Below are 14627 nucleotides of genomic sequence, written 5' to 3' on the forward strand. Positions count from 1 at the left end.
TTTTTAACTGTTGAATTTTATCAATTGAAAGAATTTTACCCCCAGTGGAACTTATAAAGATAACCTTACATTTTTTAGGTTTAAAGCTTTAAATATTTAACATTATCAACCATGATATATTTAGAATATATTCAATTATGATTTAATGACCTAATAACCTGAAATTCTTTCAACTTTTAAAACTCGTACGGAAGCATATAACAATGAGTGCTTGTTAATAATATGTTCCGGACCATATGAGAACAAAAAATATATTTGGAACATGCATGTGTGGTCATGACAATATGCGTATATGCAGCTTATATTACGGTCCTGGTATTTCTAATAATGATACTTTATTTCAAAACCAAGTACAGCTTAAAGGACAAAGTAATTTTACATGCACCATATCTCATTTACTGAAATATATTAGTTTTCTCGTTTGAATTGTTTTACATTTGTCATTTCGGGGCCTTTTATAGCTGACTATGCGGTGTGGGCTTTACTCATTGTTGAAGGCCTTACGTTGATTTAAATTAAGCGAAAATAAGTAAAAATGAAAAAAAGATTAACCTTAACACCATTCCCCAAATGCCTGTGGTTTACGGAAAACGTCTACAGGATAGAGGCGCAATAAATTGCCTCTAGGGACGGCAAGATAACAGATACACCAATGTCAAGCATAAAGGATTTCAGTTAGTAACTTCTGCCGATTTTGGTTCGGAGAACCTGCGAAGGTAGTTAGATGTTTTTCGTGCCAAGGGAAGTCTTTATCTTAAAACACCTAATCAACAATAGGAAATGTAAAATCATCTCTTTATTGTAAATTTTAGTATTAATCTTCCCGTTTGATATAAAGATATCACGATAAAGGAAAGGGCAGTCTTCATTCCATTAGTAAGTATTAGCTTTATTTAAAGTAAGTTTAACAGATCCCTCGAGTGTAAATACATAAGTATATTGAGAGCTAAGAAATCATCCAAATATCTACAAATATTATTACATTTTTGTATCAGATGTTGTTTTAATTAATGAACACTCAAAAACAAAAACACACTCAATCAATCTGGGTAATACAAATGAAAATGTTAGATTTTAGGTAAAAGAGCTATTCCAAGTTATCGAACTTATCGACAGAGACTTACAATGTATGTACAATTCTTATTTAGCAAATTCATACGGGATTGCAGGAATTTGGTATTTTTTTCAATATATATGTGCCTTCATAAGTGATCAATCCGTTGGTTAAATATTTACAAAAACAAGTAATTTGATTGTATGGGTCAGAAATATTTTGGTTAGCAAATTAGAAAACAATGTGACTAATTATATAAGTGCATTTTAATAATTTGAAAATATAAAGAATCTTGCAATAAATCACTTCAGCCGGCATTAAACGTTTTAAAATGTTAAGTTATAAACGGGAGATTAAACTACATGCAAGTTTTAACATGTTCATTTGATTAAGAATTTTTAATTAAACTTAATACATTGACTACTTTGATAAAATATGGGCATATTGCAAAAGAACAAAAATTAGCAAAAAAGTGCACTTGATGGGGGGTAAATGACCACACCTGGAAAGTTCCATGGTGTCATGCCTATCCTCTCCCGCGTGAGGCTCTGGATATGCTAATTGACTTCGATAGTTTACGCATGAGATTAAACATGTTATGTTTGTGAGTTTGTTGATTTATGGTCTTGCATAGGAGTTATAAATAATGAGTTAAATCAGTCACAAAAGAGACTGAAACATTAATGTTTATTTAAAAAAAAAACTATTAGTTTAAACATATTTTATTTGCTTTAGTATGGAAAAGGGATGAGACACAAGTTAATAAAACTTATAAAGTCTTCTCCCAAGGAGGTATCCACTACCGAATATTTGATTTGCTTATATGGTGACAAACGGTTTATTCAAAATGTAAAGTTGTGCCGTTGAGATATTAACTTATCCACTCAAAATAACTTATCCATTCAAAATTGCAGGTTGTGTACAGATCTTTTAAGAAATTTAAAAAAAAAACAAATGCTAACATTTAAGCTTTTACTGCATATGTTTAAGCTTAATAAAACCTAATGACGTTTGTATACCTGTAAATTCCTAGATTAAGCTCATTCATGTCCTGTGCCTTATTTGGTTGCTATTGTTGTCCTTTTTGATACATCAGCTGTTCAATAAAATTGAGAATGGAAATGGGAAATGTGTCAAAGAGACAACAACCCGACCATAGAGCAGACAACAGCTGAAGGCCACCAATGGGTCTTCAATGCAGCGAGAAACTCCCGCACCCGGAGGCGTCCTTCAGCTGGCCCCTAAACAAATATGTATACTAGTTCAGTGATAATGGACGTCATACTAAACTCCAAATTATACACAAGAAACTAAAATTAAAAATGATACAAGACTAACAAAGGCCAGAGGCTCCTGACTTGGGACAGGCGCAAAAATGCGGCGGGGTTTAACATGTTTTTTGAGATCTCAACCCTCCCCTATACCTCTAGCCAATGTAGAAAAAAACAAAGGCACAACAGTACGCACAGTTCAACTCAGTTCAAGAGAAGTCCGAGTCCGATGTCTATGTTTGTATTAAGGTTTTGGATTTTATATCATGTAATATAATATACCATGCGCACTATCGGTGTAAATCGTTATTCGATATAAAGGTATACATTACATATTTATGTTTGATTTTTTTTGCAGATGCAAAGGACCTAACCTAAAAGTTTAAAACTCCAAATGCTAAATGTATAAAGTCACGATTAAGATATTTCTGTAAAACTTTAAATCATTAATCATTATTGATACTGGAAAATCGTTTTTACACGACAGAACTTCTGAAAAACGTTAATTCAGTATACAGACAATCAGTTTATATATTTGGCATACTGCATTTATACGAATGAAATGAGAAGATAATTATTTCTGTAAATTTTATAACTTCATATATTGTGATAAGTCGTCTTTGTACAATGCATACTACCAGCTACCACTTAGACGTCTTTCCAATGCTAGGCTGTGTTGGAAGTTAGAGGGGAAATATAGGTTCCACCGCTGCTTGGAAAGGAATTAAAGACTTAGACTTAGTATAATATTTGCCAACTTCATACTCCCTGACAGTTTTCGTAGATTATGTCGATACCTAGTTATATGGAGTTCAGTCAGGAAACACACGAAATGTTGATACTTTATTACGATTTCACACATTCTGTATTGTTTTCTATAGACGTTTCGTAGTTCTAAATTACGCTTAAGTGCATATTAAATCCTTTTTGAGAGTTTGAACAATTAGGTGGGCATCAATTTTGCAGCTAATTTCCCTTGATAGGTATGACAAGATATTTTTCAAATCGAAATCGCTAACCTACATTGTAGTTGTAAGCATAAACAAAACACGAAAAAACTATTGGTTCACAAATAAATGTAACCCTACATCGCATGTGATGCGAAGATACTTTAAGCCTACATGTATGTTTTTCAATATGCTATGAGTATCTATATATTATATATCATTTTCCTGATGTATAACAATTTTAAATTAAAAAAAAAAGAGACCTAAATGCATTATGAAGAGTTCGATCATGATAGAAAAATTGAATTATCGCCCCTTGAACACAAGTCGTTATACATGCTCGTTAACGTTCGTTTGTACCTTTCGTCAAAATGTAAGAAAGCTCTACTAATAGTACGGTCGATGATACATTAATTACGCGAATATCAGTTGAAATATTTAAAAATAAAGTAGTGTCTGGGCAGAATTCCCACGTAGTTCCATTTGCATAATTTGTAGAGGCCAGATTAGGACCAGGGTGAAATAATTTTCATATAGTTATGACATCTAAAAAAAGGTCAAATGTTTTGTGTATAACACGAGATACCCATGCGTAGTTGTTCATTCAACTTTGTGTTTTATTCTAACAAGAAGACTTAGGAAATACGTCAATGGGACAACAGCCCAACTACCAAAAACAGGTCATATCTGTAATTTTAATCACATTGGACAGCTCTAATTTGGATAATATTAGTGATAATTGGTTGTTGTAGAATTGACAGTATATTAGATTTATGATGGCCAGTGTAGAATATAATTTCAATGTGATAAGTATAAAATATGAATCACATTCCAGAAAAATATTTAGTCATTGCACTGAAGACCAGCCGGATTAACCTTGCCCAAAACGATTCCTCTCCATTTTCTTAAATTGGACCAAAGAGATATTTTACTGCATTTTGTGGTTGTGAAGTAATTGCAAATATTAATTATTCATTGGATTTTTGTCTCAAGCATGGGTTTAAGGAGACTTCTCTGCTAGCATCCTAACACATTACTACTGGTGTAATTAATCGTGTATACATTTTGTCTCCCCTGCGACAAAGGGTAGTAATAATTCGTCTCCTTCGTCCTCTTGGTTTTCTTCCTATAATCCTAGTCCGAAACAATTTGTCGTAGCTTTTGACGTTGACTTTTTTGGCATGAAGGTATATAACATGTACCACGAGACTGTGTATCACGTAACAACATGAACCTAAAGTGTCCCTGACATTTGACCTTATATTTCCTTGTCCATAACAAAACCTTTTCATCATACAACAAACGCTTTTGATACTTGAAACAATGTGTTGTGTTGAAGATACCCTGTGACATTTGTCTTTAGCCGCAAAGATCAAATACATGACTTTATATGTTTATTTACATGTGCCACCAAAACCATATTATGTATTCTTGCTTGTAATCGCAAAATATGTGCAATGCAACTAAGGATATGACCCCGGGGTTATGCGCATCTCATCTCATATACTAAATTGTTGAATATCTCAAAATGCTTTCAGATCCCAACTTCTAAATCATAGACATATGTTCTTAATTGCCACATTTTAACCTTTCTTGTGCACCATCTGTGTTGTCCTTTTTAATCATGTACTACCCCTATAACGTAAATTGTTGAACATATTCAAAAACGTCATGCCAAGGTATCTAAAAATATATTAATTGGGCCCTTATAGTTGACTAACTATTTATATTGTCTATGTATTTTACAATGAGATTGCCTGCCATTTTATCAACGTTTGTGTTTGATATCTTAGCCAGATTTAATTTCCGATTTGCCAATGCACAGATGTAGCGTAATCGAAATTTAGAATATAATTTTGCGCAAATCGGTCTTGAATTGCAGTGATGTGATAGTTTTTACTCAAATCTTGAAGGCATCATTGTAACTTTGACAATAATAACGTTGTGCCTTTGCATTTGTTTTCATTTTTTACTCCTGAGGTTTTATGCACATCTCTCTCATATTATAATTATCGTATTCAATGTATCTAAATCGCCTACGATCAGTACAATACACCATATAAATTCTATTTGCCATTACAATACCTGCCCAGTACTCAATGTTTTCGTAACACTCTCCCTTGCATACGTTGCTTCTACAATTAACAGCTTCCATTTTTATTTGATTATTTCCAAATGATCAAATTCTGGATCTGGTAAGTTAAAAAAAGAGTAATTTTCTAACTAGTCACTATAGGAACCTTGATTTTCAAAGACAAATTGCCATATTGCTGTTCACTGTACTCTTCAGATCTATTGCACCAACAAAATATCAGTTTAGCATGTTCAACACTTCTGATAAGCTGCAATTTGTTTTTCAAATTTTGTTAAGACTCCTTGATTTTTGACTAAAGTTAAACTATCGAAGCTTTATCATAAAAGACTTATGAGAAATCTGTTAAGATCAGATATTGTTTGAGAGAAACATATTTTTTTTCAGTGAACATTCTGAATATTAAAAACACTGATCATTAGCAGAGTATCAGAGATCTTTATAAGAGTTCCATTTGTATGATAGGTGACATGTTTATCAGAATTCTGTTAAGAATTACATTAATACTAAATGCGACCGTCTTGTCAGAATTCTGTTAAGAACTACATTGGTATTAGATGCGACCGTCTTGTCAGAATTCTGTTAAGAATTACATTGGTATTAGAGGCGACCGTCTTGTCAGAATTCTGTTAAGAATTACATTGGTATTAGATGCGACCGTCTTATCAGAATTCTGTTAAGAATTACATTGGTATTTGATGCGACCGTCTTATCAGAATTCTGTTAAGAATTACATTGGTATTTGATGCGACCGTCTTATCAGAATTCTGTTAAGAATTACATTGGTATTTGATGCGACCGTCTTATCAGAATTCTGTTAAGAATTGCATCGGAATTGAATGTTATAGTCTTGTTAAATTTCTAATGAGAATTGAATTGTTATAAGATGCTAGAGTTTTATCAGAATTTTGTTAAGAATTACATTGGTATTAGATGCGACCGTCTTATCAGAATTCTGTTAAGAATTACATTGGTATTGGATGCTATAGTCTTATCAGAATTCTGTTAAGCTATATCATGATTAAATTACTATTAGATGCGACAGACTTATCAGAATTCTGTTAAGAGTACCTTTTGTTAGAAAGACGGGGCACATTTAATCTTTGAGAATAGCATCTTTCAAAAAATAAAAGGCTTTAGCACATATATAACTCAGTGTGCTCTGAAATACCTTTACCGTGCATGGTGAATAAATCTGATACAAGTGTGTTTAAACTTTATTCTTCTTAAAACGTTGCATTAAGGTAATTTGTTTAAATAAAAGGCGAAGCTTTATTGGATACATCAGAATATTCCTAAACTCACAGTTTTTTATTGTATTTTCTTATATAAATATATTAGTATAATTATGTTAACTGGATCAAACACTAAGTGAAAAAAAGAATATTAAAAAAGCATAATCATATCATGGCATGTCATGTGAGAAAAATGCTTGCCTCGTATACTTGAATAAAAATCATTTCTTTGAATAAAAGACGTATAAATGAATGATTACACATTACATATTCAATGGGAATAAATAATTTAAAGAATTATCAAAGAAAAATGACTGCCTTGCTGATCTGAAAACCGCTCTAGACATTACATCAACTCATTCATAAATAAAGTAAGCCGAGTAATATGTAACATATGTAACAAATGCTATGGACGGATCCCAGGACAAGTTGGTTGCAGTGTACTCCTCTGTGCAAGTTTTGTGCTGTTTAAACATATTTATTTGCATGTTGTAAAATCCAGCGTTATATACCCGCTCGGGTTTAACAACTTTTCTAATCTTTTTTTTTCGACACGCTAACTATAGAATTGTCTTTCCAATGGTGTATCGCCTTCTGTTCTTGTGGATTCCAACTTCTAGTTTCTCCTCATACCGGGTAGTTATGAACCTTCAAATAAAATACAATATTGGATATAATTTCCCATCTTTAATTATTTTACTTATCTTTTTTTTCTTCACATACATAAAATTCAGAATGGAAATAGGGAATGTGTCAAAGAGACAACAACCCGACGAAAGAGCAGATAAAAGCCGAAGGCCACCAATGGGTCTGCAATGCAGCTAGAAAATTCTGCACCCGGAGGTGGGCCTCAGTTAGCCTCTAAATAAAAATGTGTACTAGTTCAGTGAAAATGGACGTCATACTAAACTCCAAAACATACAAGACTAACAAAGGCCAGAGGCTCCTGACTTGGGACAGGCGCTATGTCAATTACAATTACACTGCTTATTACATTTGAAGATGTGTAAACTTTGAAGAATATTTCATTATTTTATGCTAGATTTCAGATGCGTTTAATTGGATCGGTTTGTTGCCACTACATTACATCTGACGAGTTATCAGCTATCTGTGAACAATGTCCAGTATTATATGAATTTTAATAAGACAGAGGCTCGAAAACACAAACTAACTAAACTCAAGATTTAAGTATGCCCCACTCCATATTCACTCTTCGGGGAAGTATTGGAATCTCCTCGTCATTCAAACAAATATATTTCCGTAATCTTATTCTCAGAAACATGCGAAAAGAATGACGTAATATTTGGTCAGCAACTAACAACTATGATTTGTATCATGTGTACGGTTTTCGGATCTGTACAACATCTTATATAAGGGTTTTTATCTTTTACTTGACCATTCTAATATACACATACAGGTTGACGGTTGACAGATAACATGAAGCGAAAAAATATAGGGGCCAGTTGAAGCTTGTCTCCGTCTGCGAGATTTTCTCGCTGTGTTGAAGACCCATTGGTGGCCTTGGTCTGTTTTGAGTTCATTGTCGGGTTGTTGTCTCTTTGACACATTCCCCATTTCCATTTTCAATGCTATACTATACGTTCATAGACTCCACTGCTTCCTTCTTCTGTTGCAAGTGTACGGTTTTGTTCAAATTACTAGCTGTTCACATGACAGTTTTATCTTGGGTCCACATTGCCTTTGAGTCATGTCGATTTTATTAAAAAAAAAACAAAATCAACGATAGGGATGGAAAAAACCTATACGTTAAATTGCAGGATAGAAACAATATTCGCATATTGTAGGAAAATATAAATGTATTTCTACTTGCTACGAAACCAGAGAAAATCAATACTAGCCTCGCTTTTCTATCTGTTTCTAAAGCACGCGCCAAATAAATGTTATATCTTCCTACACCATAAACACTGTACGAATATATTGTACATAAAACCTATTTTCCCGATACATTCACGATCTAGATTATGCTGAACACGGCATCCGGTGCATTCTTGTCAGAACTTGCCTTCTTGTAAGTTATACATATAATAATGAGAAGATGCGGTATAATTGCCAATGAGACAACTCTCAACCAGAGACCAATACATGTTTGTTTTTGTCAATTGTTGAATACGGGGCAAACCTCTTCCGCAGTAAGAAATTATCTATACTAATATAAAAACAAGAAGACGCGGTATGATTGCCAATGAGACAACTCTCCAACAAAAACCTAAACAACGATGTCAACAATGTAGGATATTGTAAGGCCTTCAATAATGAAAAAACCCCATACCATATAGTTAGCTTTTAAAGGGCAAAAGATCACCCCCTATTATTATTTTATATTTTTGAATATTCTTAATAAAATAAATCAATATTGTTCATCTGGTTTTCCTTTTTTTTTTTTTAACTTTTTCTAGCTATAATTAACACAGTCAAACAAAATTTGCATGTGCCTCACCTCCTCTCAAAGGAGGATTGTTTGATAGCAACAGAAATATAAGTCATTGCAACAGGGCATTTACAAACACCCATTTAATAGAGTTGTCGCAATGGATTTTTAAGACGACGACATTGTGATGCTTTCTGTACCCGAGGTCATCGGATTCAACATATTCATATTACAATGTGTATTAATACATCTCGCACCAACAAACGGAGACCAATACGCTTGAGTCGTCGCCTCTCAAACGATGAAACTGGTATCATTATCTGTCCTCTGTGATACCACCAGGAGTTTTGATAATACGCTTCTGTAATAATGAATGTTAAGACATGTTTTAATGGTGTCCCTTTTCCGAGTATCAGAAACTTGAGTCAATTAGACTACTTTAGACAAATGTTAGAGCTTACATCCACAGTGAAGTGTTATTCAATATGATATATTTATTTAAATTATTGTTTTACTTCAACGTGTTTAACTGTAAGTTTTATTTGATATAAAGTTCAAGAACAAATTTGTTTGCAAAATAGTGAGCGACCCCGGCTTAGGATTCCTACTTATTTTATATACCTACTCACGCTTCAATTTAATTGCAAACCCTGGCAAATACTCTGGAATGTATTTTCTTTTCTTATTTACCCATATAAAATTATTCTTTGATTATTTATTTTTCACGATAATCGCCTTGTTATAGAGCGCCAATACACGAGCTTTATAAAATTCAGACTAAATAATGGAAGGTATTATGTATTAATTTCATAAAGTAAGTCAGGAAGTTTTCAAGAAGGGGAGCGGAGGATCTAGTTACACGGAATAATAAGCGTTTATATACAAATTAATTCCAGCTGCTTTTATTGATCGCAGAGGAATGTTTGTCAGTTAACATCCTTATGATTAATCAGGTCACCGTGGTCACTTTGATCCCTACTTCACCATATGTTACTCTTAAAACTTTGGACAAGGTCAAGTCAAAGTATATTCATATATTTTCTTTCAGCTCAAATGGATTGTAAGGTCAAGTAAACATTAAACGTTTGCGATAACTTGGTGTCCGTCGGCATCCGTTGTAGGTAAATCGTTTACAATTTCATATATTATCGTTAAAAACCAATATCTCGATTATGCCTGGATTTGTGTATAGATGCAAGTCCTACACAGAATGAAGTTTTACATATAAATTTTACTAGAGCTTTCTTACAATGTGACGAAAGGCACGTACAATTGACGAATCATATCTATAAAGACCTGTTTGAGGGATCCTTCATTTTGAATATTCTATAAATTTGACATATTTCTGTAATCTTAATCAAGGCTGTTATGGGAATAAGATTACTTTTCGCCTAAATAATTGCCCAGTAAGGACCAAAACACTGCATGCACCGACATATGTTAAACTTGATATTCATGCTTCATCGGAATTTCGAGACGTACGATGTAAAAATAAAAAAGGGGAAGGAGACAACTCCACAAAATTAATTTTCTAAACACTTGTCAGTGGAAGAAAAATATCTCTTAAAATTGAGCTCATTCACCCACCTTTTCATTCTTTCATTTCATTGACTAACATATAAGAAAATGCCTATTCAAATACACCCCCCCCCCCAAAAAAAAAAAGACAACAAAATTTTTTTCCAAAATTGTAAACTTTGAAACCCCTTAAAAATAGAAAAACATTAAAAAGATAACACCCATAATACGGGGTCCGACTATGTAAATGAATACAACAAGTTCTATAATTATTTGATCTGTCACTAGAGCTCGCGGGCGGATTTAGGAGTGGGATGCACCCGATCTCTCTCTCTCTATACTCCGCAGACATATTCCTAGCCTTGGTCAATAATAGCATACTCATTAAAAATGATAAAGAATTGTAAATTTTGTCGTTGAATTAAGATTATGATACTACAAGAATTTTAATAAAATGTGAATGGTTTAATGTTTAATAGTTTAGAGTCTATGTTTTATTCGATAAAACGGTCTTCTATTCTGAATTTAATGTACTCTTTTAAAATATTAGCGTGTCGCGAATAAAACAGGAATTTAGTATTTGAAAAGAAAAAAATAGTTTAATATATACTTACGTCCCGATATATTACTTATGTTAACCACGATTGCACAAACTTGCGCGGGAATTGTTCAAGCAAGTTTTTTTTAAATGTTAAAATATTGAGACTAATCATCACTGTGTTTCATCACCATCGGATATAGGTCTTATGTTTTACTCCCAGGTTAGGGGTAGCTGTTAACTTCTGTGTCATTTAGTCTCTTGTTGAGACTGTTGTCTCATTGGCAATCATACCACATCTTTTTTATTATATAAACCAGAGATGTATGATCACTGTGTATCATCACCACCGGATATGGTGCCCTTGGCCTGGTTCTTTGTTTAAGAAAACAACATTACTGTACATATACCAACGGCCAAGGGTACCTATAACCCTACCAGACAGTATACACCTTACAATCATGTTACATATACATCAAATATATTAAACCTAATTGCATATAGCATCTAAAAAATGACTGCGAAAATTTAACCTTGACCACTGATCCAGATCCGACATACCAAATATAGTTTTCCTATTACTATATTTATATGACAAAAAATATAGTTTTGAAGCAGTCGCTGAACTACGAAAATTAGGGCAAGGACAATGGACATATGAAACTGCGTAACCTAGTCATGATAATGCATATATATATATAGAATCATGTGCAAAACAGTGTAGCCGAGACCATTGATTGGCGCGCTAAAATATCCCATTGACTGGGTCAGATTAGGTGAACGTTCGTCTGTAACGCCCACAACTCACGACGTATTTATTATAAACATTTAAACTGTGGGGTCACCAAAGGGTCTCAACGCCTAAATAAAATAATTCGAAAAACTAATCAGGAATAACCTTTGTGTTTTGATTTATGTTGAATACTTAAACGTTCTTTACTTGTGTTTTTGTTATGTTTTGATAATGAATTTTTATGATATCGGACGTTCTTTCAGCAAAAAAGGATTTAACTGGCTTTAAAAGTTACAATGGATGTGTTGATTATTATCTTTTTTTCGGACGTCAAAGCGATTTAACAATTGCGGTTTTTCCAATTATGTCATCTTTTAACTTTTATCTGGTCAAAATTTTATTTTAGAACGAATGCATGATCAACTTTAAAAAGTGTGCAAACACAAAACATATAGACAAAATATACTTCTTTCCTGTCTTTTTCGTACTTGCAAGTTATTAGACAGTAAAAAGGCTATTTGGATCAAGCCTTGTGAAATTTGCATTTACGTTTTTGAATAGGTAAAATATATAGTTTGGTGATCTTTTCTGCTAACTACTATACTTGTGAAAAACCCTTGGCAACAGAAACATATTCAGCTTTTTTTTTAATCGACCCAATTTACATAGTAATGGACGACTTCGTACATTTTATGATCGCAAATAAAATATGTATATAATATACTGTGCACTGTAGTTCGTATATATACTGAGACCCTTTGGCAACCCCACAGTTTAAATGTTTATAATAAATACGTCGTGAGTTGTGGGCGTTACAGAGGAACGTTCACCTAATCTGACCCAGTCAATGGGATATTTTAGCGCGCCAATCAATGGTCTCGGCTACACTGTTTTGCACATGATTCTATGTGCAAAAGGTATGAAGCATCAAGAGATTCTACCTATACTGAAATATAAAACTTCATACGAATAGTTTAGCACCCCTATGTCTCGCATTCTGCTATTTTGTGGAAAGACAAAAATTGTGCCAAATACATTTGTATGTATACTAAGTCACAGTGCTATCACAATAAAACAATTCGTGTGTTTTTCATGTTTTGATATACGAAATACAATAAGTCAAATCATATTGGCATTTGTTTCTATTAAACTGTTTGCAAAGGAAATTGATTAGATTTGTATAGTTTTCCTAACGTACAGTGGCGAATATTTCATTCCTACTAGTATTCTAAAGGAAAAGAAACGTTCTTTAACGTGCAGAGAAAGAGAGAGTGACTTTTTTTTACAAAGCGATTCGTTTGAAGGCAACAACCGTTTAACTTTAAGGAGACCGGGTAATATTTTTATTTCATTTTTATTTATTGGAAAATTTTTGTTTTTACAGATGGACACATTTATATTCTTTTTTTAAAAACAAAGTAAATCATTGCTTTCTTACTTAGCATATTAAACAGAATATTTTTTTAGCACATGATACTATGAATTAAAAATGTGTGTGTACTCCTATGAAATCACAAGCCGTATAAATAAAAATTTAACTGGTAAAGATATACATGTAGTTGAATATCCAAATTAGGGGTGTATGAGGGTCCAAAAAAAGAGGTTTAATTGTCCAAAATGGTAAACAAATTACAATTTTAAGCAAAAACATGTATTTTTTTCTGACAATTAGGGTACACCCTCAACAAACCACCTCCCCTGAATCTGCCACTGGACGTTTGGTGGATGTACATGCATTATGTATATTTATTAAAAGAATAATGCTTTGAATGTTGCTCTCCATCTTAATGAAAGGTCAAGTATGGACTGAAAAAACAAAATAAAATCTGTTTCAAACCAAAGCAAGTTAGGTATGTAAATATGGTCATTTATGGTCTAAAGAATTTCTTATAATGCTTAGGATTTTTCGTTCAACTGTTGAATTATTCATTTCGAAGGCCCATGCAGGTGAGCTTACCCCCATCACTTAGCGTCCATCTTCTGTCATCGACCGTCGTCGGCGTCAGTCGTCCGTTCAATTTTAAAAAGACCGTCTCCTTTAAAACTATGTTATACATCAAATTTAAGAGTTTGAGTCAATTCGAAGTGTATGAATTTAGAGCAAAAGTCGTTTGTGTCTAAAATACATGATTTTGTTTATCATTTGTTATTATTGACTTTGACCTGGCTTTCAGTAACTGCGAGTAGTCTCAGAGATGTATACTAAGTTTTTTTTTGTTATGGGATGAATAAGTACCCTGCCACGTCCCGTCCGGTCTGTGTTTTTGTTAAATGTATTTCTGCTTTGTATCAATCTGATGAGTTAAGCCCTTTTCAACTGATTTTTTATAATTCTTTCTAATGTTGTTTTGTCATGTCTGTTACACCACTGTTCCATGTTAGGGGTGGGTTGGCGCCTTCAAACTAGTTAAACCCCGCCACATTCTGTGTGTGCCTGTCCCAAATCAGGAAGGAGCCTGTAATTCAGTGGTTGTCGTTGGGTCATGTATATCATATTCGTTTTCCGTTCAATATTTTTGTACCAGGATATTGACGAAAAAGCAAAAGCAGATAATATATTTAGTAAAACAAAGGGGGCAGTTTTTAATGTATCTTGAGCAAATACTAGAAAAATTGGAGAAGGATAAAAGTTATATAATAAAACTGTTGTTGACGTTTGATTTCAGTTGATACACAGATTTCTCTAATTCTTAGCTTATATTTATCGTTTTCCTAACCTGTTGATTATTTTTATTTCTCTAATTTTTACACGATTTATCCTTTTCCCGACATGTTGATTATTTTTATTTAATCAACGTGTGGTTCGTTTTATCTCAGTTCTTCATTGGTCAAAATTCGATTATGACGTCG

This window comes from Mytilus californianus, unplaced genomic scaffold (genome assembly GCF_021869535.1).
Source record: "Mytilus californianus isolate M0D057914Y unplaced genomic scaffold, xbMytCali1.0.p SCAF_8, whole genome shotgun sequence".
Lineage (NCBI taxonomy): Eukaryota > Metazoa > Mollusca > Bivalvia > Mytilida > Mytilidae > Mytilus > Mytilus californianus.